The sequence below is a fragment of the Myotis nattereri genome (assembly GCF_964212035.1).
Source record: "Myotis nattereri genome assembly, chromosome: 14".
NCBI lineage: Eukaryota > Metazoa > Chordata > Mammalia > Chiroptera > Vespertilionidae > Myotis > Myotis nattereri.
The window spans coordinates 19,716,782-19,740,572 of NC_138089.1; positions in this window are offsets into that span (position 1 = coordinate 19,716,782).

Genomic DNA, 23,791 nt, shown 5'->3' on the forward strand with positions numbered 1-23,791 from the left:
TGAATTTACAACCCCAAAATGCAAAACAGGTCTTCCTTTAATTTGGACTCAGCTTATGCCCCTTGAGTAGTGATCTGAGCTTGGGGGACATGCCTTTGCTCACATGAGCCACCCACTTCATGAACTACACACACCCCTCAGAGCCGTAGTGTTCCACACTTGAGTTTCAGCTCTTGGGGGAGTCATATGTTACAGAGAATGCCCGAGGGACCCTGTCCAGCGGCAGTGGGCTGGAGAGCACATGTGTTGAACCATAGCCCATGTCCTTAAGGGAGAGGGGTTAATGCAGGACTTTGAGGGCCAGGAGAATAAAGAGTCTGGAAAACGCTTTGGAAAATAGAGAATCAGTCTACAAAAATTTTCATTTTATGTGTCTTTGGGGAAGGCCAAATATCAGACAGGATGTAATCTGACATTTAGATCTAATTCTGTTGATAATCTCCAGATTTGGGAACACGCGTCCTAGAGTGTCCAATGTCACAGCTGGCTTTACACAGAAGGGATACTCGCTTAGAAGAAATGAACTGTCGAGGCAATTTGCGGTGCTTTCACACCCTGGATTTCATGTAAAGGCAAGGTTTGCTAGATAAGAGGATTTAAAGAATAAAGGCAGGCCAACCTAGGTTTCCTTCCACCTTATATCGTCCACTGATGAGTTCTGTGACTTGGGTAGGTGAGCTAACCTCTCTGGTTCTGTTTTCTTGTCTGCAACACGGTGCAAATATTAATAATAATAGTTCTATTCATGCGAGTTTTAATATGTTCCAGGCTTGTTCCAGAAAGATATATTAACTCAGTCTTCACAGAAAGTTTTGAGTTTAAAATCATTACTATCTTCTTTGTCCAATCCAGGAAACTGAGGTTTGGATGGAGCCAATGACTCCAGCTCACGCAGGTAGAAGTGCTGGGTCAGCATTTAGGTCCAGCTGTGCAGATCCACAGGCTGCGCGATGACTCACAACGCCGGGAGAGGCGGGTGAGCGCCAGCTAAGGACAGGACTGGGTCCCCACAGGCCTCCATCACTACAGGCTCTGCCACATTGCCAAGGGGTGGAGCCTCCTTGCATCTTACATTTTCCACATGTAAACAGAGGATAATAACGGGATCTGCCTAATGCCATTGTTATGAAAATTAAATGAGTTAATGTTTGTTAAAAACTCTGAACAGTGCTTGTTAAGGGCTAGATAAGTACTTAAGTGCTATTATTATTATATTAGAACTCATTATTCAATACGTGGATTGGAGCAAGGATGGAGATATATATATATATATAAATTACCTGCCTGGACATAATAATTACCCAATAAATAATTCCTTCTGGGATATTTTGATCCAAGTGTGACACTTGATATAGGTGCTGGGGAGATGCAGACCACAGGGCACAGGCCACCCGCCACAGAGCTCACAGGCTATGGGGGCAAAGGGGAACAGTTTTCTCACCTGAAGGGTATTGGAAAGGCCTGTCTTTAAGCAGCCGGCTGTACATGATTTCTCACCTGCCTGTAAGAGTAGCTCATGTAATGTGACACATGGACTGATTAGCGTTCATGGACCCATCTTCTGCCCCCGCCAGGAGAGAGAATCCTGTGGACACTTCGATTCTGCCCTCCCCCCCCGCCCCACCTCCGGGCACCTCTGTAAGAAGGCAGATGGACTTAGAGGCCAAGTCAGTCTCCATAATGAAACACTCAGTGAGGGGAGGAAGAGGGAGGAAGGAAAGTGCCATTCTCAGAACACAGCAGGGGTTTGTGCACATGTGCATGTTGGATGTGTGTGTTGTATCCACCTACATGTGTGTGTTTTATGAGCATGTGGTTCTGTGTGTGTGTGTGTGTGTGTGTGTGTGTGTGAGAGAGAGAGAGAGAGAGAGAGAGAGAGAGAGAGAGAGAGAGAGAGTGTGTGTTAGGGGCTGGGGTGGTTGCAACGTCTGGGGAAGGTAGATGCTAAGAAATGGAATTGCAGTAAGTATTGCAAGGACCAATATATTCTTTCTTATTTTGAAAGATAGGGGTAAAGAAACTCCATTCCTTTTTATTAGTTTTGACTCAAAAATGTGTTCGTGCATGCCATGCTCCTTGGAGACCAGACAAGCATGTGGCTTGACAGGGTCTGGAGCTCCTCTTTGCCAGAAGCAGCGCTAGGCCCATTGGTTCAATAGGGGCTGTCAATTCCTGCCTGTCCTTGGCTAAACCCTTTCAGTAGATGATGTCAGGGCTGGCCTGGTCTCAAGGGCCACAGTCAGCAGCCATCAGGACTGGCCAGAGATGGAGGGGCAAAGCCAGGGAGATGAGAGCTCAGAAGCCAAAAGAGCTTTCCTGGAAGTCAGGCATGCTCCCCACTGTCCTACCAGGTCACAGCGGGCTCACTCCTGGGTCAAGGAGAGGTGGGGCTGCTTCTGTCGGCCCTTTCCAATGAGGTATCACTTGGTGTTGAAGCAGGCTGGCTGCATGTGAGCAGTTGGCTTCTTAAGGATTGCATTTTAGAGGGGAGGGTTGACTAAGAAGAATAAGAGACTAAAACAAAAACAGGAGTCAGACTGACTGGGCTGCCTGGTCCAGAGGAAACAAGGACAAACAGGGGAGGACGAGTGAGGGGTGTGCCCAGATGGTGTGGCTCAGTGGTTGAGCATCGACCTATAGCAGGAGGTCACAGTTCAATTCCTGGTCAGGCAGATGCCTAGGTTGCGGGCTTGATTCTCTCTCATCAGTGATGTTTCTATCCCTCTGTCCCTCTCCCTTCCTCTCTTTGAAATCAATAAACACAAACAGAAAACCACCCAACAACAACAAAAAAGAGCAAGGGACTTTGAGGGGCTTTGGCTGATCTCTCCCACACTGTGAAGGTTCAGGTACACTCTGTCTGGGAGCACCATTGTGCTGCATGTTTTCAATTTTCTAAAGAGTTTTCAGGGCAGACCAGCTCCTTGAGGCTCCTCGGTGTGTGGGTGTGAGGAGGAAGGGTTAGAGCAGATCCCCAACCCTGCCCTTTTGGAAAATGCATCAACAGATCTTTTACAGCGGGGGTTCTCTGAGCCTCCCATGTAGGACTCGGGGAGGAGGTCTTAGATGGGCATCATTTTCCAGTTTTGGGCCACAGTGGTCTCTCTAATATATAGTCAGAACTATTGACTTCACATGGTACAAACGCCACGAACAGCAATCTACTGAGGTTTCCTAAACTACCCTGATGGTACCAGTCACAGAGGGCTGTTGAAAGCACTGATTCTGGGTTCAGCCTAGAGCTGCTGAACCAGGAGTTTCAGGGGAAAGGCCTGGACATTTGAATTTTGAAACAAACATCACAGGCAGTTTTTACCAGTAAAGTCTGGGACAACCATGTGGATGTGCACAGTGTTGCAGTCATTCCTCACTCTGTGTCCAGAAACCGTCTGTCTTCCCTGGTCAGTGCACTAGCCACCTGGGGTCACTCAAGCTGGGGTGAGAAATGAAGGCTCCTTCCCTGATGCAGGTAGGACCACATCTAAAACCCACCTTAGCAGCATCAAAAACAAGAACTTGGAGACCACACATGGTTCAGTCAGAGTAAGCAACACTGTGGACACAGCCTGAGAACAGAAGCCTCCAGGAGACCCTACACCCTCCTCACACTCCTTCCTGGGCCGCCTACCTGCTGCCTCTGGGCTCCCTGCCGTCTTGAACTCCTGAGGTTGGCATCTTAAATACGATGTCCAAAGCCCCCAGATGGCCTCATCAATCGATCTTCTGAGAGCAAGTGTCCTAACAGAACACACAACACAGCATCTGGAAGGGGCTGAGGATCAAGATGAAATCTCTTCCACTGTGCAAATGGGGATGTCCTGCCTAGGGCTAAGGACAGCCCTTGAGCTGACCGTCCGGAGTGGCTCCTGTGCCATTCTTTGACCACCTACAATAGTTTGCCCCTAATTCAGAGCTTACCTTACAGGTCTGTAGTGAGAGCCTGTGAACCTTCTTTTGTATTTTTAATGGAAATGTATTGTATGGTTGATTAGTTTCCTATTGCCATGTAGCAGTATCACCAGAAACTCAGCAGCTCTAAAGAGCATGCATTTATTACCTCACAGTTTCTGTGGGGTCAGAATTCCAGGCAGTTCCACCCACGGAAAATCTCACAAGGCAGCAATCAAAGTGTTGGCTGGAGCTGTGATCTCATTGGAGGCTTGACCGGGGATGCATCTGCTTCCTAGGTCAGTCAGATTGCTGGCAGAATTTGGTACCTCATGGCCACAGGTCTGAGGACCTAAGTCTTTTGATGGTTGCTTACCGGAGGTCACCCTCAGTTCCTTGGCTTGTAGGGTCTCCCAACATGACCACTGGCCACCTCGGAGCAATTAAGGGACAGACTACAGCAAGATGGATGCTACAATGTTATATTACCTACTCGTATACCTGTAATCACATATATCCTATCACCTTTGCCATATTCCATTGGTTAAAAGAATATCACCAACCCTGGCCACACTCAAGGTCATGAACACCAGGTGATAGGATCATGGGGGTCACCTAACGAGTCTATCTGCCATTGTAGTGGTCAGTTGTAACGTCTGCTCAACCTGAAAACACTTTTTCTCTAAGAACTGGGTCAACCCTGGTAGTCCTGTGTGTGCTATGGGACCCCATCACCAGATCAGAGTTGTCTGATGTGCAGGTAGAGATCTGGCCCAATGTGAAGCAATAAGATTCGTCCTTCCAGGATTTCAGCATTGGGATTTACAGATACCTAGTTAGTCTGGCCTATTTCCTTTCAAGAAAAAGAGACAACTAGTGGTTGGGAAATCTTTTCCAACACATGTGTGGAGGACGGAGAGGATGAAGCTGGAGCAGAGAAAAGAATGAAGCTGATCCACAGGAAAAAGAAATGGAGGTTAGACAGGGAGAATAAATTTTGTCCGGGTTTTCAGAAGCTATCCAGTTGCCAGTTCTTGTTCCTCCTGTAACCCAATGATTTTTGAGTTTCAGAACTCTTCTAATATCCTGTCAGTAAATCCACTATTTTGCTTAAGCTTGCTCAAGTTGGTTCCTGTTACTTGTCAAGGTAAAGAACCGTGACTAAGTTGAGATGTCAGGGTGGGCCTTATTTATTCTTCACTTATAACCTCTCCATCATCTATCCACCTGCCATCTACTCAGAAATATTTTTCTACTCCGTATCATACACTGTCATCCAGGCACTGTCCTGGGTGCTGGGTTACAAGAGCAAACAAGACTCAGAGCTCCCATTTTCACCAACTCATAATCCATGGAAGCAGAGTCACAGATGGGAGGTGCTGAGGAGCACCCAAAGGGAACATCCACCTGAGCCTGGGAAGAGGGCTTCCCGGGATGCTTCCTGAAGGAGGTGACTAAGCTGAGATTTGAGAGGTGAAGAGAAACCAACCAATTGCAGGGGAGAGGTGGGGAGACTGTTCTAGAAAGTGAGAACAGCGTGCTCAGAAGGGATAGGAACATGACGAATCTTAGAATCAGAATGCTGAGTATAGGTGCAGAGACCTTTTATGGAAAAGGTGAGGAAACTAATCATGCTGTGATTCCCCAGCAGATTTGGGTTCTGTGCTGAAAGGCTGTAAGAACAGAGAAGCAGCATTATCTCTGGGTCAGGTCTGCCTTTCCTGGCCTTTTGCTGTAGGGCTAACGACACACGTTTCACAGAGCCAATAAAATGCACCTTCTCAGGAACTGTTACGACAGCTGGCTTCCAGATCCTTCGATTGTTAGCTCTTTCTCAAGAAGCATCATTAATTATTTTTAATTATCTCTTGATTTTACCAAGAAGGTCATTATTTCTACAGCCAGTTCACTGATAAAGTCGGAAAGTGTTTTCATGTTGTTTTTTTCCTGTGGTGTGGTGTAACATTCTTTGTCATCGATACATACGTCAAGTCGGGCTAACCAGAGTATTTCTCCAGCCGCAGCATATGGTTGGGTCATGCAAACAACCATCGTAAATCCTCCTTGACAATGGCCCAAAATGATATCGTGACCTGGTCCCCTTGGAATCCAGATTTATGAAGATCTGGATGTGAGAACTGAGTGTTAGGAGCATGGATTCTTAAAAATGTGCCACGTGAGTACATCTGTCTCTTCATGTGGCTACTTGCCGCCACATGTGGCAAGTGCATGAAAAATATGTGCGGAGGTATTTGAAAAATTCTTGAGGTGCCTCAATAAGCTTGCCTAGAGCCCAGTGCAGAATAAGCACCCAATAAATATTCATTGAGTGAATGGGCAAATGGATGGATAAATGAAGTGGAACTTGAGTGAGTTATAAAGTCATCTCATTTTTCTAGAAAGCAGCTCATACTAGGAAGGCATACTTGGTTGCCTTTCCAATACCTTCCTTCCTTTTCTACTTGTGAATGCACACCCAATTTTGTTCAGCAAGGCTCTCTAATTCCAGGGGCAGAATCTTACTCTAAGGCAATCAGAGCATGCCATTTTTCAGAGAGGTTGTGTTTGGTCAGAGAACAGTCAAGTGGCCCTTATAGCCCAATCAGGCTGAAGGGGAAGAGGTTAAGTTTATGGCCTCGGGAGAAGTTTTCCATTTCTTCTGTTGGAGATGGGCAAGGAAGCATGTTACTGCATTTGCTGCTCTAGAGTTTTCCCTGCCATGCCAACCAGATCCTGCGTGGGCTGCCCTGCTTACCTTATGACTTTGAGGAGAAACAGCTTTGGTTTGAGGCTAGAGCTACACAAAACAGACTGGGAAAGATCGCATCCTTGATGACATGGTTGAGCTCCTGGACTTTGCTGCAGAACACCCAGATTCTGGGCCACCTGTTATTTGAGAGAATAATTTCCTTCTGGCTTAAGTCACTCTGAGTTTGGATTTCTGCTGCTTTTCCCAGAAAACAAAACACTAAAGTAAAAGTTTGAAGTTGAGAAGAGACTGGGAACGAGGAATGTGCTTGGTTATTTAGTGTTGTTTCAATCAGTAATAACACCAGCCTCTTTGTGTCGAGCACACACGAAGCTGGCTTAGATCATGCCTTTCATTGCAAGTACCCTGGGGGGTAAGTACCCTCATGCTGGTTTCACTCACTTCTGGAAGGTAAGACTTGCACATCTGAAAAAGAAGCCCCAGTTGGGGGTTTACATGGCTCCTTTGCAACACAGAGGAAAATACTTCTATCATCACATACTCCACAGCCCTTTTATGTGTCAGCCATTCATACCATTGCCTCTCTCACTAGTATGTGAAATTTAGAAAACACCTTAGCAAATATTCCTTTTGCAGTTACTACAAGCAGGATACCTTAAATAGAAATGATTTTTGCCTATCAAGATTTTATCTTCTGATTGGGATGACAGGGCCCAGCCTTTTAGACAGCGATGGGAGACTTAAATGCAGACCTGTGTTAACCATAAAAAAACCTAGTATAGTATTAATTTTTGGATGAGAGAAAAATAGGAAGAGCTCATGAATCCAGATGTGGTTTTGGTCTCTTTCCACACCACTATCTTTTGCCTGGATGGCTGCAGTAGTTTCCAGATGTATCTCTTTCTATCCTGTGTACCATCTGGTCAGTTCTCCACACTGAAGCCAGAGAGATCTTGTGGAGAGCAAAAGAGACCATGTCATTCCTCTGTTCCTCCTCCTCCCCTACAAGACCCTGCCGCTCTGACCTCTACAGCCTAATCTCATACCCATACCAGACATCATTCCATTTTTTCTGTTTCTTTCCTTCTGGGGGCTTTTCAGTCCCACCCAGCAAAGGCCTTTGCATATGGTGTTCCCCAGGCCTGGAACACCCTTCCCTCTCCTTTTCAACTAGTCAACACCTACTTGTCCTCCTTCCAATAGCAGCTCAAGCACCCTGTCCTCAGAAAAGTCTTTTCTGACCTCCCTGAGTAGGACAGAATCTACCACAGGCTCTCATAGCACCAGGAATCTATCCTTTGGACTTGTCCCCATTGAAGTTCTGCAGTTTTTGTCATCATCTGACACATCACTTCTACCCCACACACACCTCCAGGTGGGCAGGAATTTTATTTGTGTTTCTTCACCATTGGCTCTCCAGAGCTTGACAAAGTGTCTGGCATATGATAGACGCTCAGTAAATATTTGTTGAAGAAAGAATGAGTATATAAACATGCAATCCACACTCGTTGTGAGCTGGGCATTATACTCTGGAGCTAACACATTGTCATTTACTCCTGAAAACCACCCTATGAGAGAAGTGCTATTGTTGTTCCATTGTATAGTGGAGTACCCCGAGCGATGAAATAACATGCCCACAGTCGATTTAGGAGACAGAATAGGAATTCTAACTTGTCATGTGACTTCAGAAACTGAACTCTTAACTACTGGCCTCCACCATGTCTCAAATGTGAAAGTTCTGGAAGTCAAGAGGAGCAAGAAGCTTAGTGAGTGAGCAGGAGTTTGGGCTGGTCTCATAAGGCAAGATGGCTTTGGCCATGGAGGTAATTAGGAGGGTAGGTGCATAGGGACACTACTAACATAAAGGCACCTTTGAGTGAGGCCCCGCTTCTGGATAGGTGATTAGAAAAACAACAGCCCATCTTCCTGCAGATGCAGCCCCATACCAGGACACGCAGCTTGATGAGCCAAGTACTGGCTCAATTTCAGGTCTCATTTTCCTCCTCACCTGGGCACATTTTATAGTGCACAAACCACACAGCCATACCCAACACCCTGCAGGAATGAGGGTTTAAACTTCAAGCAGGGGTGGGAAATGTCCAGCTCAAGGGCAATGTCGGGCACGCGAAGTCATTTGGTCTGGCTCTGCCATGGCATTAGGGGTGAGTTAATTAAATGTTTGACCAAATATAGCAGGCTCATTTTTAAGTTGGTAATTTTGTGTGACCCACAAATGATATTATAAATATCCAAATGGCCCTTGGCAGAAAAAAAGGTTCCTCACTCCTGCTTTAAAGGCACAAAAGCAAGAGGTGAAAAGATCCATTTGGCTACAGTGGATGCCTTTCGCAGTGGTTCTCAACCTTCTGGCCCTTTAAATACAGTTCCTCATGTTGTGACCCAAACATAAAATTATTTTTGTTGCTACTTCATAACTGTAATGTTGCTATTGTTATGAATCGTAATGTAAATATCTGATATGCAGGATGGTCTTAGGCGACCCCTGTGAAAGGGTCGTTCGACCGCCAAAGGGGTCGCGACCCACAGGTTGAGAACCACTGCTTTAGAGGGACATGCAGAACTCTAACACTTGCTTTGTCTAATATAGAAGCCAATAGCCACATGTGACTATTTAAATTAAAATGAATTAAAATTAAATAAAATTTAAAAGTCTGTTTCTTAGTCACAGTACCACTTTTCAAGTGTTCAAAGGCTACCTGTAGCCAGTGGCTGCCATACTGGGCAGCGCAGACAGAGACCTCTCCCTTATTGCAGAGAGTTCTGCTGCACAGCACTGGTCCACCAGCAAGCTGGAGCCCTGGGTTGTAAAAGGAGCTCAGGCTTTATGCCAGAGGCATGGGGGCCATGAAGGGGCTGTACGTGGGGCAGTGATGGGACTAGGAAAGGTAACAACTACTTATTGAAGGATTCTGATGTGTCAGGTAGTGTACCAAGTGCATCTCAAGCATGCTCTCATTTAATCTTTATAAGAGCCCTATAAGGCACATATTATTATTATTATCCTCATTTAATAGGTGATAAAATTGAGGCCCAGTGAGGTAAATAACTCTTATAGCTCCAGGTCTGTCTGACTCCACAAGGCCCCACTTTATATCATGGTCCTGGTCTGTATCCAAATTAGCCTGATGTCGGGAGTAGATAATTCAGCAAAGCAGAGACCGAGGTCAGGAGGCCCGATCAGCAACCCCATAGAAGTATTCTAGGCATGAGCTGGGAATGGCTTCAATGGGTGGTCACGAGCTGCCTTTGTAGAAAGTGTCAGGTGTTTCTTGGTCTGTTTCCAGCCTATAGTTTGCCGTGGTCATCTTCTCTTCCTCCCTAATCATCCATCGCAATGGGCTAAATGCTCACAGGAATCATCTTTGCTTATCCTTCTGCTCCTTGTGCTGGTGTTTCCAGAGAAAGCTGTGTTTTCATTAGGTTTTAACCCAATAAATTTTTATCCCTGGGAGGACGTCTCTTGCCTCCTCCTGCTGTTTGGCCTCCCCCTAGATATCGCAGGACACAGCTGGAGAGCTTGTGTGGGCCCCACCAACGAGCCAAGCCAAGCTCCCATCTGCCAATGTATATGGCAGAAGCCTTCCCTGTCCTCCCAGTTCCCTGGTGAATGGAAATGCACCAATGGATCCTACTTCCTGCTGGGATGTGGGGTCTTTTTGCCTCTTTGGCCTGCTGGTGTGAAAGGTAAGCTTTCCCACAGAGTGGTTCTCTCTGCATTGTAGCTTCAGCGTCCTGTGAATGTTTGTGAATGTTTCAGCTTTAGGTGAGGCCTGTCGAGCAGTGGGAATGGATTGCCCCTCCCTTGGTCTTATAAAGAGAACTCATTTCCAGTATTTGGTTTCCCGGATTATGGGCAAGCCGACCCCCATTGAGCCCACTTAGGAAATCTGTGAGAGAAACCGTTAAATACTGACCTATGTGTGACAGCTGGGGACACTGAGGCACAGGAGGACAGAGGGAATTTCACGTGCGTCGGAATTAAAGAGCTAGAAAGAAAGCCATGATAGATATCCAGGTTGCCTGGTCTTGCTTTAACCGCAACCCACACTTGCCTATTTAGTTACAACAAACACAAAAGAGATAAACATAGATGTAAGTTAGTCTAAACACCAAATTTCAGAAGTTTTTCCTCTGATGTCTACTCAGCCATCCTGACCTTTATTGGAGGATAAACCAACTCGCAACAGCTGTGGACAATTATTTACTGTAAGTCAGAGACAGAAGAGCTGAGGTAATGAAGCGAATTCAGCATCAGGAGGAGAGCCATGTGCTTGGTACCAGAAAGTTACCTTTTAAGTCTATTTTTTAATTCCCAAAGACTGAGGTACCAAATTCATGACAGAAGAGGTGCTAGCAAAGGCCAGGATGTGTGGGGCAGTGGGCTTTGCTCCCATGTGAGCAGGGTTATAAAATCACCCAGCCGCACGAGGACCTTCCTCAGCTGGAGTTATTCAGGAAGATGCTCCAGGCAGATGAGACCTAGAAGACATGTCCCTCGCTGTCCATAAAAGTGATCTACAGCTGGTTGGGTGGAGTTACCCGGCCGCTGTGACTATGCAATAAAAAACAGATTTGGATTCCCTCACTCTGGCTGTCAGATTTTACAGCTGCCCAGTGGTCTCAGGCAGTGTGGCCACTCAGCAAGAAGCCGCTGAAGGGGCCCCAGAAACATTTGGCAGTCAAGAGAGGGACAAAAGCTTTGCATAATTCAGGGGAGAGTTCAAAGCCAATAACATTTACACGCCATGCCAAGAAAGCATTGTAAAGCCAGCGAGGTGCCTCTAAGCCAATAAGGTGTTATTACCTTTCATCATATCCTTTTTGCCCTTTGATAATAAGCACTGTTTAAAGTATTTGAAAATTCCATCCACAATTTAAAACAGGATATGTCACCTCTGCACTTTGAACTTCCAAGAGAAAAGGAAGCCTTGCTTGAAGTTGATGCCCATCATTACAGACAGATGATCACACAACACACACACACACACACACACGCACGCATGCACACACCCTCACCCTCACCAATGCTGTAAAATAATGGAATCTGGCCACCCTGACTGTGGCAAAAGGAGCGACGAGGCTAATGAATTTCCTCTCCAGAGCCTCCTGCCTAGAGGCCAGCCAACTCCAGGAAAAATTTTGCTGTAAACACTCCCATCTTTTGAGTGGGGTTTAGCCCCATGGTGCCATTCATAGCCAGCCCTTGGCCTGAAGGGAGAGAAGCTCAGGACTTAATGTTCTAGACTTTTAATTAAACAGACCACAAAACCACTTGCTCCCAAATTGAATTCTAAGTCTGCATTTGAGAACAATTGAAGTCCTTAAATTACAAATGACAACAGACAGAGAATGTCTTTGTTGTCCTGGGCAAAGTAATTGAACATTATAGCAGAGAGAGTATAAGGTAAAAACAAAACAAGCAAACACAAAACAAAACAAAACAAACGAACAAGCAAAAATTAGATCTAAATGACTTTGATTAAAATGCTGGCTCTGCCCTAACTGGTTTGGCTCAATGGATAGAGCGTCGGCCTGTGGACTCAAGGGTTCTAGGTTTGATTCTGGTCAAGGGCACGTACCTTGGTTGCAGGCACATACCCAGTGGGGAGTGTGCAGGAGGCAGCTGATCGATGTTTCTCTCTCATCGATGTTTCTGGCTCTCTATTCCTCTCCCTTCCTCTCTGTGGGAAATCAATATAATATATTTTTTAAAAAATGCTGGCTCTGCAATTTGCTAACTGTGAACTTGGGTCTATTTATTACTTAATTAAGGTGGTTGGTGAACCCTTGTAACTTGGAATCATGTCTTAGAACTGGGAAGTAACCTTGGAGATCATCTTGTTTAACCATTATCCCATTAGGCTTACCCATAATGGTTTAAGAAGGAGACTCCAGTTTCCTAATTCTAAGCCCTTCATTACTTCCAGCAGAGAAGACCATGATAGGAGGGCTTCTGACTCTTTTGCTGAACACATTAGCCTAAATTAGAAAATATCTGAGAGTCTCTGGTATTTTGAGGATGGACAACAAAGCTTAAAGCTTTGGACCTTAGGAAGCTAATTGACAACTAAGAAACTGCATCTTATCCTTCTCCCTCCTTCCAGATTCAGTCTCCTTGTTTCTGGATTGAATAGGATCATGCTACATCCATTGTTCACCATATAAAGCATGACATTTACTGTGGAATACAATGTCCTTTTCCAAATGCCCCATCCTATTCGTCCAGTCACAAATTTCACCACACATATACTCTCTGTCTGATCACACTAACCATCTCCTGGCACCTAATGTGTCACATACATTCATGACTCCATGGTATTTCCTCTACTTGAAATGTTCTTTCCCCTTTCAACCTGGCAAATCCCTGCTCATTATTCAAGGTCAAAGGCAATGTTAACTATTCTGTAAGATTTTCCCAAAGATTATCACTAATTCTAATAATAGAAAGGTTCAGAACCTACTAAGTGTTGAGCACTGTGTTGATGTTTTTCATGATTATCTAATTTCATTCACAAATCCTCGCTACCAGTCTATGATGTATTATGATCCCCATTTTTTGAGACAAGGAAAATAAGTCTTAGCAGAGTTAAATAACATGCCAAGGTCATGAGCTAGTTAGTGGTAGAGTTAGTCCCAAGTCCAGATCTGTCTGACTCTAAGTGAGTTGTTCCCCATCTGTTCATACAGACTTTCCCAATGAACTTTATTCATGCCTTGGTTACGTCATCTTCCCGGTTTAACTTTACATCTTTTCTTCTCTTCTAGATCAAAAGTCAGGTTATGTGTTATTCTGTTTTATATCTCTAATACTTAGCTCACTGCTTGGCCCACAATAGATGATTAACATAAATATGTATAAATATGTTGAATGGAGAAATGAATAGATGGTTGGATGAATAATGGATGGAAGGAAGGAATCAAGGACAAAATATTCAGCTTTCTCAAAGTGCATATTCTAAACAAGCTAACCAATTCCAAGTACACCAAAAAATTATGTTCCATAAAGGAGAATGCTAATGCCTTGAACATATTCAACACCTTTTTATATTGACTCTGAGCCTTATTAATGGCAGGAAATTCAAATGAAAGTCAAGTATACATTGTGTACACCTATGGCCACAGAAGAGAAGCTTAAAAATGTTGGACATGCCCTGGCCGATTTGGCTCAGTGGATTGAGCGTAGGCCTGCAAATTGAAGGGTCCCGGGTTCGATTCCAGTCAAGGGCACATCACTGGGTTGCAGGCTCCATCCCTAGGAGGGGGCGTGCAGGAGGCAGCCGATCAATGATTCTCTCTCATCATTGATGTTTCTGTTTCTCTCTCCCTCTCCATTCCTCTCTAAAATCAATAAAAAATATATATTTTTTAAAAAAATGTTGGACAGCCCAGCCAGCATGGCTCAGTGGTTGAGAGTGGACCTATGAACCAGGAGGTCACAGTTCTGTTCCTGGTCAGGCCACATGCTCAGTTTGTACTCAGTCTCCAGTAGGGGATGTGTAGGAGGCAACTAATCAATGATTCTCATCACCAATGTTTCTCTCTCTCTCCCTCCCCCTCTTCCTCCTTGAAATCAATAAAAAATATATTTTTTAAAATGTTGGACAAAGTAGAAAACATCTGGACCAAGTCATAATCTTGAAGAATAAAGATACATGCTCTCTGAGCTTAGTCTTTCTACTTAAAAATGTTTTTATGTAGTTTTCCTGACTTGAGTACCTTGCCTTTTGATATGTCCTCCAAGGAAGAATTTTCATCCACAGATGTCAAATAGGTAAGCTTACAGCTGCTACAAATTCAAATGTTTAGACTACACCAACTAGCTTTTATTAGAGATGTATAAAAAGATTTAGAGAAAATGATAACAGATTTTAGCCTTGGGCATAAATATATAAGGCACCAAGCAGACACACTAGGGGCGGTTTAGAAGTAAGTTCCTGTGCCTCAGTGTGCAAATTAGCCAGGCCAGAAGGAATGCAAGCCAGCGTGGCTGTCATTCGGTGTTTTCAAAGCTGCATGGAAGGCAAACCTGCGAATTTCCAGGTAGAGATAGAGGGAGAATCAAACTTCTGAGCAACATATTAAAATACAGTCTCATGTTCTGAAAGGCCTACTGTTTGAAGTAGCATCAATTTGGAACCTCTGTGGGGTGGTCATGTCCAGGTATGAAGTCACTGCAGGTCCGTCTGTGATGGGGCCCTGCCTTCGTGTACTCTTCATATGGGGAGGCTGAATGATCGTCTGATTGGAGGCAGATGGGAGGTTTGGAAGCTGAATTAAGTAGAAGCTTTCTGCCATCTGTCTTTGACCCCAAAGGGATAAGTTCAGACCAGGCCTTACAAAGATGTGAGTATTTAAGCTTGGTAACCCTTACAGATATCTCAGCAAAGACTTTGCTTCAGCATGAGGCATGTGCCCTTGCTTTGGGTGGATGCCTGAAGCTGCTTTCTACCTTGATTTTGTCCAGTTTCATTTTGAAAGAAGAGGCTTTTATAAATTAGTCTAATGTCCTGTGCATGCTTCCATATCCTAAATATGAGAACTGATAATTGCTTCCAGTTTGGGGGTAGTAATTAAGTGTGAGACACTCAGCAAATTGCGCGATAGATCATTGTCTCATTTAATCCTCACAAGCAACCCTGAGAGAGAGGTGCACATTCCGCTGTTTTATGGATGAGGATACTGGGATTTGTCTAATAATTTCACAGCAGATACAGGACTCGCGTGTAAGCTTGCTTCAGCACCATCTCCACACTCGCTTTTACCATAACGTAATACTACCCAACTTTTCACATATTGATTCACGTCTCCCCCAGGTTCGTGATGACTAGGACTGTCTTTCTCCCTCTTGTGAGCATCATACAGCACAGTGTATATATAATACAGACAGCTAAATAAGTTGATGGAACGTGTTTTTAATGAAAAAGACAGAAATTGAATTTATCAGAAGATGAATATGACCTGTGTACTGAGTCCAACAGTAATGAACTAAGAGAGGAGTTATGTCAGCACGAGAGTGGAGGACTCCTGGGTGGGGCTGAGGTTGAAGGCACCATCTTATATCGAGATACAGTGAACCTGGAGGACAAACAAAGGGTATTTGTTGCTGGTGTGTCAATGTTCTGTTCACTCAGGAACCAAGACCACTTCAGAGACCAGGCGCTGGCTTGGTGAGAAGCTGCTGCCACGGTGAAGAGTCCCTGTGTCCCAGCTGCCCATAAACCTGTCTTCAAACAGCAGGAAGGAGCAGCCAGAGCAGGGAGTGGAGGCTCAGGAAGTGGATGTGTCTCCCTGAGTAGCGCCGACTGAGCCAGGAAGGTTTCCACGTGCCGGCTGGCCAAGACAAACACAGCCCAACGCTGACGGGGAGGCCGCCATCGGGGAACAGCTGAACCACTACACTCATGCAGCCTCTCTCAAGATTGTCACCGCAAGAGCAAAGGCAGGGCCTGTGGTTTCCTGTCGTCCTCTCTGGTACACAGCTCTGGCTCCCAATGACTCATGGCCAATGGTGTGCCAAGATTTCACGTCCCATCTCCCATGGAGCCCAACCTGCACCGAGCCAGGGCTGTTCCCCCTCCTCCCTCCTCCCGAGGCGCTTGAGGAGGGGATTAATGATGACCAGGATGTGAGCGGACATCTTCACAGGAGCAGCCTAGCTGGCTGTAAACTGGCCGTGCACAGGCACGCAAGGACAAAGCGGGGGGTCAAGGCTGCTGTGACTGAGCTCTGCTGGCCGTGTGGGGAGGAGGAAAAGAAACTAACATTTATTAAGTCAGGCCTCTAGAGAGGTGGTGTGGTTCCGTGGTTAAGCGCGTGGGCGTCAGATTGCATCTGGCTTGCAACTTACTAGCTGAGTGATCCTGGGAAGTCGCTTAGCCCTCTGAACCTCAATAGTCTCTTCCAGCAAAAAGGAATCATAGTCGTATCTACTCCATCAGATGTTTCTGAAAATCAAATGGAGATTTCAACTGTGAAGCCTGATAAATAATAGCTTTTGTCGCCGTTATTACTGCCACTGATAATCGCGTTTGGTTGGGGGTGGAGCTGAAGAACAGAGGGAATTAATATACATCATTGAATAAAATGCTTTATGGACATTGAACACTAAACTCCAGTTACAGGTTAGAAGAGAGCCTTGACCCACCAGTTCAGGGTATGTTCTGAGGACAATTAGTCTGAAGACCCTTTGGGATCTGTGTCTACCTCAGGAGTATATGGTCCAGAGTTATCATCTCACTCACCTAGTCCCATCATTACTGACCCAAATCCCAATCACATACAAGCCTGCTATTCAGTTCTACCAAAACATATTGAAGGCCTGTCATATGCCCGCACTACACTAGGCGCTGGTTAGGGGCTCAGGAATATATCATAGAGGAGTGTAACATTACTGTTTTTGAAACACTAATGGAAGAGATGGATACATGTACTGTACACTCAACTAACACTAAGCAGGACAATCATTGCTCCATTGATGAGACTATCTACATGCAGGATGCATCGGGGAGATATTGATTTTGAGTGGAGATACCTGTGAAATCTTGAAAGGTGTATACTTTGAAAAGGGTCTCAAAGGTTGAAATGAGAGGGAGGAAAGCTGTGAAGATACTAGTAAAGGGGTCATCTTTTGCGAAAGCAGTAGCCTAGAGTAGAAGAAAAGGACCGCATTTTGTAAAGTTTTTAACTATCAGGTTGAAAGACTTTGGTTCTGTTGTTAATGCTAGGAAGCAATATGCTGTGGGAATAAAAGCTCAGGCATTGACGCTGAAACGAAGTTGAGTCATGAGCATGGTATGACCATGGGGAAATACTTCCCCTCTGGACTTCAGTCTACCCACTATAAAGCAGGAATCACAGCAGTGGCTAGCTCACAGGGTTCAGGATGTCCAGAGGACGCTCAGTACAGCACCTCAACATAGTAAACTCCTATAAAAAAATGAGCTGTTGGCGATGACTATTAGCAATCAAGAAGCTATTACAACACTATTTATTGAAGAAACTTTCTTTACCCTGCTGTATATTCTTGCCTCCTTTGTCATAGATGAATTGACCATATAGGAGTAGGTTTATTTATGAGCTCTCTATTCTGTTCTGTTAATCTATGTGTCTTTTTTATGCCAGTACCATACTGCTCTGATTATTATATCTGGGTGGTATAGTTTTGTTATCAGAGGTCTGCATGGATTGCCTTTCTCCATTCCTAGTGGAAGTGCGGTTCTTAGGGCACCACTGGAATAAGAATTTCTGAAGGTACCCACAGGAGGATAAGATGTGATAGAAAGCTTTATTTGAGTGAAATTATACCCCTCAGGTTATAAAGTTCCAATTCCCTTAAGTCAATCCTGGAAGAGGTTCAGCTGGGGATTCAGCAGAACTAAAAGCAAAGACAGTGTTAAGAGTTTCCATTCCATGGTGGAACTAAGTCTGGTAGAGCATCAGGCTAGTTGCAATCCATTAGTCCATTGTGTGTGGACAAATGCAGGAGTGTGAGAGCACACCCCCTGCAACAAGAGTCCCAAGAGTGCAAGAGAGGGAATTCCCTTGTTCTGGAGCTTATGTATTTCAGATTTCATGCATTTGCAGTGGCCACACCCATTTTGGCCAATGATCTGCTCCCAGGTGTAACCTATAGACAAGTATCTTTCTTCTGTCGTCCATACTTTACTGGCCATGTCTATAATACCCAGACTTTCCTTTGTTCCTTTCCAGTTAATTAATAACTGGGTTAAATACAGAGATATCAGTTTGATATCAGGTAATTTGATACCTCCAACTTTGTTCTTTCTCAAGATTGCTTTGGCTACTGAGGACTCAGGGTCTTTTGTGGTTTCATATACATTTTAGGATTATTTGTTCTAGTTTTGTGAAGAATGCCATTGGTATTTTGATAGAAATTCCATTGAATCTATAGATTGGTTTGAAACTAATGTAATATTAAATGTCAACTATAATTTAAAAATCAAACAATTAAAGATGCTATAAAAGGAAGGATTGTATGCACCTTTCAGAGTCAGAATGGAAAAGTTAACAGCTTGGGTATGAGAAGTGAGCAAGGAGGAGTTAATAATGTCTCAAGGATTCAAGCCCAAGAGACAAGGAATTTGAAATGGTGTTATCAAGGTGGGGTCATGAACAATAATTTTTAGGTGTAGTAAATCAAAAGTACTTGGCAAGGCCTGGCCGGTGTGTCTCAGTGGTTGAGTATTGACCCATAAACCAGGAAGTCATGGTTTGATTCCAGTCAGGGCACAGGCCCAGATTGTAGGCTCAATTTCTAGTCATGTAGGGGGCAGCCAATTCATAATTCTCTCTCATCACTGATGTTTCTCTCCCTCTCCCTATCCCTTCCTCTCTCTGAAATCATTAAAAACATATTTTTTAAAAAAGCGGCTGGCGAATCCTTTTGTGTGGTCTTTTCTATAAGAATTTCAAATACAAAGGTCTGAATTGCAGTAGAAGTGTTAGCATAAAATGCCTAGATTTAGGGGAACATGCATGTAGCAGTAAAAGTCAAGCCCTGGGAATGAGAAGATGGTCCTGTAAGGTCTTTTTTTTTTTTTTTTTTTTTTTTTGTAAAGGTCTTTAAGATCAGTAAACTTGCTGGGAAATAGACATTCTAAAATGTGTCTCTATAAGAGAGGATAAAATTAGGGAAACAGAAGAACCAGGCAATTGCTGTGTTCCAGAAACCAAACGACAAGGGTTTCAAAAAGGCCATGGTGGTCATCTCTGCAGATGGAGATGATGTCACACATACCTTCCATGAGCATCTAAGGAGAGTATAGGAGGGGGAAAGCTAGTCTGTAAGGCATTAAGGAGAAAATAAAGGTATATGTGCAGGAGGGACATGGTGTGTGATTAACTTGTAAAGAAGTCCTGAAATTTAAGAAATGTGAGAGGCAGGAGTGAGTTTTGGGTGGTAGGTAGAGGGAGCACCCACTAGAGAAAACTTGAGGATGCACATGAGGAAAGAGGTCATTGATGATCTAAGGTGAGGTAGGAAAACATGAATTCAAGACTCAGGAGGGATGTTAATTTTGGAGCAAACCAGGACCACATCTCATGTGGATTCCAGAGCAAGGCAAAAAGACTGTTTTATTATTCTTTTTAAATAAAACTTTAATTGATTTTTTTTCAGAGGGGGGTGGGGGGAAGGTATAGGAAGAGAAAGAAGCATTGTTTGAAAGTGAAGTATTGATCACATGCCTCCCACATGCCCCCCACCGGGAATTGAGCCGGCAACCTGGGCATGTGCCCTGACTGTGAATTGAACCTACAACCTTTAAGTGCATAGGATGATGCCCACCCATTTGAGCCACACTGACCAGGGAAAGGCTGTGTTTTAAGGCAAAAAAGTTTTTATTTTTATATGGGTAGTTGTCTGATATCAGTTGGTGTACCTTTATCTTCTAGTAAACTATTGATTTTCCATTAATGATTTGACCATCTTCCATAAGTTATTTTTAAAAACACAATGAGAAGTGGGATTTTATTCTCTTAATTCTCTTGAGAGGCAGAGTTGGGGATCAGGAATCAATAAGAATTAATTTGAAAGTCAAAAGTCCAGACTAGTCATAACCTCCTCACATCTTAGTAATCTGGTCTACGAAAGGAGAAAGCCCGCCCAGAAGACAGACTGGGATTCCGGCGGGGTAATAGACCTGTCTGACTTTGTAAACTTGATCTGCAGTTAACTGGAGTTGGTTATTTTTCTTTATCCTATTTGTCACATTTTGTTCCTGAAGCTGTTGGGGGAACTTTGTCCATTACTTGAAGAGAAAATGACAGCTGGGACATGAGCAACATGGAAAGTTTGCCCGGTGCTTTATTCGTAGTGTGTGATGCAGAGGAAAGCAAGGCAGCATCCCTGTCAGGGACTCTGAAAAATGTGCCACCAACATTAGGGGGACTTCATAGACTTTCCACTGAGGACGGCCACACTCCCCCAACATTTTTCCAGTGATGTCTCCAGCGCGGTTCTGAGTGACTCAAGCTTTGGGACTTCTACCACGTCCTTGTTATGCACTGTTGCCATTTCCCAGATTTCATCATGAGGGCATTTCCTGAAATTCAGCCGATGTCTTCCTTTTTTTCTGATTTCAAAAAGGATTCTGTTTCCAGCCTCAGCTGTCAAATGGGGACCCCAGCTGTGAACAGTAGCAAATTTGACTGTGACATCAGAGTTTCCAATGGGAACCCGACTTTCCACCCTGATATCCAACCCCCCCCACCTCCCCGCCTTGACTCAGAATTTAAGAATAACGCGCAGGCTTCCAGACCTCATCGAGGTGCCACTGTGGCAGCCAAGAGCAGCAAGACCCCAAGTTGCCTTTGCAGTTGGCAGCCTGCAAGGACTGTCTGCCAAGAACCCCTTGGAACCTGCTCACCTTTCCAAGACCCTGTTTTTAAGCAGATTAAAGTACTTTCCTCATGCTGGTGGAAGCCAGAGGTCCAGGTCAAGGTGAATGAGTGTGGCATTCTGAAGGAAGCTGGCAGAACATCAAAGGATTGGGTGGGACCTGCGTCCTTTCTTTGAAAACTCTTTTCTATTGTTTCCCAGGATTTTTCAACCTGACAAATCATTGAACTTGCCTCTCTGTTCCCACCCTGGTCTCTGCAATCCTTATTCAGCTGTTCATTACTTCAGTCAGCTGATGCTTAGACCCCTTAGGTATCTACATGTTCCAAAAGCCAATGAGCATACCTATGTACTGATCTGTACCAACCACCTTACCTTAAGCCCTGAACACATGATGATGAAACTTTCTCTTTATTCTGAAATTACTTTGCTTTATCCCCCATAACATTTAGTATGCAGTTCTGGGCCTTCCTCACCGGCCTATACACACCCTGAGGACAGCAGCTGTGTCCTTCTCGTCACCTTTGTGCCCTTCCTCAGGCCTAGCACAGAACCGGCTACACTTCAAACATGTATTCAGTGGTTAGTGATCACTGCAGGCAGTCTGAACCTTCCTCCTAATTTTAACAATTGTCCTTCTGTACCATAACAAGAACTTTTGGGGCACTGAATCCTCACTCTTGAAGGGCAGGGAAAAAATACATTTGAGTCATCGCTTTGTAACTTAGATCAATACAAAAATAATCACGTGCAATGGATACAATAAATATAATAAAAATTATAGCCATTATGGGTAACATTCATCAGACATGTACTATGTGTCGCACATGTGTAATATGTGCTCTGCTATGTGTGACCACATTTGGCTCTTAACATTAGACTGTCCTGGGCTCAGCCCTTGGTCTTCACCTCATCACTGTTTGCACTCCCCTTGGTGATCCCACTTAGCAGCTGTCTGCCACCAACTCCCAGCTTCTCCAGATCTGACTTTTCTCCCAACTCCAAAGCCAGTGCCTCCTCTTGGGTGTCTAACGGACATCACAAACTCCATATGTCCAAAACTCACTCCTGGTCTCTGCAAAAACAGCTCTACCTTCTGCCACCTTCCAGCAGCTCGGGTCCAAATCCTTGGAACCTCTCTATGCTACTCTGTCTCTTGTATCCCACATCCATTGCTTTGGAAAGGGAATCCTGCTGTCTCTATCTTCAAGATACATCCGGAATTCAGCCATTTCCCATCACTTCCCCCTCTACTGCTGCAGACCACGCCACGGCCACCTCGTTCTCAGTTCGAGCTCTAGTCTCCCACCCTTTGCCCTATCATATGGCACCAACGAAACTACCAAGTTATACATTTTCTCAGATCTTGACCATCCAATGTTTCCCAGTTTCACTCAGGGAAAAAGCCAGAGTGTTCCCAAGGTCTGTGATGATTTGGGGTCCATTTGCTCTTTGACCTCATGTCTTAACACACACCCATTGTTCTCCTGGGTCCTGCTACTTGTGCTCCTTGCTCTTCCACTAACGGCCTGGCAGGCTCCTGCCTCTGGGTCTTTGTTCCAGCACTCCCTCTGTCTGCAGTGAGCTCCCTGCAGGTACCCCTGGGCTAATTCTCCACCCTTTCAAGTCTCAGTGAGGTTTGCCCAAACCACTCTCTGAAGGCCATCACTTGCTCACCCCCTCTCCTCCAACACTCCCAATTCCCCTCATCTTGCTCAACTTTTTCTTTTTCCCCCTAGTGTTTCTCACCTTTTAACATCCCATGTAAAGTTGTGAGTATATTTTGTTATTTGGTTATCTTTCTTTCCCTTGTATCAGGGGTCCTCAAACTTTTTAAACAGGGGGCCAGTTCACTGTCCCTCAGACCGTTGGAGGGCCGGACTAGAGTTTAAAAAAAAACGATGAACAAATTCCTATGCACACTGCACATATTTTATTTTGAAGTAAAAAAACAAAACGGGAACAAATACAATATTTGTATTTGCATGTGGCCCGCGGGCCATAGTTTGAGGACCCCTGCCTTGTATAATGCAAGATATGTGTGGGTACAATATTAGTCTGTTTTGTTTGCCAAACATCTGACTCATCAAAGTAGGCACTCAGTGTTGAATGAAAGGGTAAGAAATAATGGATGTCCTTGGAATCAAGATACTTAGGCTCCCAGGTTCACAGCTCCAAGTGGCTTTAATGCCCCAAGTACAACACATTCTTTCACCCCTCGAGTTCCATCTCAGACTCAAGTGCCCTCATCCACAACCCCCAGTCCTCCAATTCCCCTTCCTACAGCCAGAATATCTGCCTTGAGAAACTACTTCTGTCGGCAGAAAGTGACAAGGCATCAGTTCATTTGCTTGAAACCAAATCCAATTAAGGATGGGAGACTTCTTTGTCACAAGTGACTACTTGGTGGAAGCTAATAAAATGCAACCAGCATGGGCAGCTCTCCTGGAAAACTATTTTTTGAAGAGAGAATTACAGCCTGTCACTGTTTCTGGCATGTGATTATCCTCTTCTGCTTCTGAAGCCCACTGAGGAGGATGCTGGGAGTGTGCTTTCAAACATCTAAGGGCAGTGATGGGAAAAGGGTACTTATTTGGGGCAAACAAAAAGGCGTGCTTTCCATTTGCGGGGGAGAGGAAACTATCTCCTGTTTTAGTAACTACAGTTCTATGTGTTGGCTATAGTCTTTTACAGGGATCTAGATTAAATAGTCACAACTCAACTCTCAACTCAAAGAATAAATTCACTCAAGATGAGAGTCTTCTGGAAAGTTCTCCCTTAGCATCACAGACACTCAGCAGTCAAGTGTCAAC